Raw genomic sequence first — 1,289 nt, 5'->3', positions numbered from 1 at the left:
GTTAATTGATTTCATCTCTCGACGGATTTTTTATGTAACGGGATATTATTATGATAATGTATTACAGTTTATTAGAGGGATTTATTTGATTGATTGAAAAAGTCTCTGTAAAGCACGAAACGCTCCCAGTTATTTTGACGGAATATTAAACTATAATATTATTTAGAATCCTGTTGTTCGGTATTGGCTCTTGTTTTATCTAAATATAAACTATATTTAACTAGGTAGTAATATAAACTAGGAAAATTATTTGACAATCATTAAAATTATTCGCATATTTTCCAACAACTTTAGGAAAGTTAACGATTTGCTCATAAAAAAAAAATTATTTTCAAATTACAAAATAAGTTTTCTTTATTATTATATAATAACAATAGTATTAATTATTCATTAATCCTCAGTCTCGGCTTTATTGTCATTATATATATATATATATATATGTAAAATTATCTATATATATATATATATATATATATATATATATATATAATGACAATAAATGTCATAAGTAATTATTAATAAGTACGACAAGACCTAGGTGCGCGCGCGCGCGCTCGAGCGCCGAAATATTAACAAGAAGCCATAACTAGCACGATTCTCGCCGGCTCGGCTGACCGAGCATCAAGCATCTGACATCACTGCTGAAATCTGGCATCACTGCAAAATTAGTCCGGATTCGCACCAGGGGCAAAGTTTGTAAGTAAAATCGGGTATATTTAGTCCGGACTCGCACCAGGGGCAAAGTCTGTAATGTGATTTAGTCCAGACTCAATCCTAGGGGCAAAGTCTGTCGGTAAGGGGCAAAGTGTGTCGGTAATTAAAGCACGGAAATGCTGGTCTCGACTTTTGAAAGGCCATTGGCTATCTGTCTATTAATCTGTGATTCTATGAATGTATTTTGTAAAATTAAAACCTTTTTATATTTATAGGTTGCTCCTCTTAAGGCTGGCCGTGCGAGACTCTGTGTTGTTGTAAAAAATTTAACCAACAACATGTAGATTATTTTTACTAAACGATCAGTAAATTGGAATTGCTAATTATGCAATTTATATTTGTAATTACATATGATTTAGGTGTTTCAGAAATATGACAAAATCTGCTCTCTTGTAATGTTAAATTAATCACATTGTTATTTTTCTGAAACACTTTTAGATAATTTTACATTTAAATAAGTATTATATTTCTTCTTAGCATGTAATAATTTTTATAGGATTTTTACATTTTCGTACTGTACTGAAAAAATTTCACCCATTGTAACTATCAAACATTATATTTGGCACTTGTTTGTA

This window comes from Temnothorax curvispinosus, unplaced genomic scaffold (genome assembly GCF_003070985.1).
Source record: "Temnothorax curvispinosus isolate PA1 unplaced genomic scaffold, ASM307098v1 QBEX01012779.1, whole genome shotgun sequence".
NCBI lineage: Eukaryota > Metazoa > Arthropoda > Insecta > Hymenoptera > Formicidae > Temnothorax > Temnothorax curvispinosus.
This window is presented reverse-complemented; position numbering follows the sequence as displayed.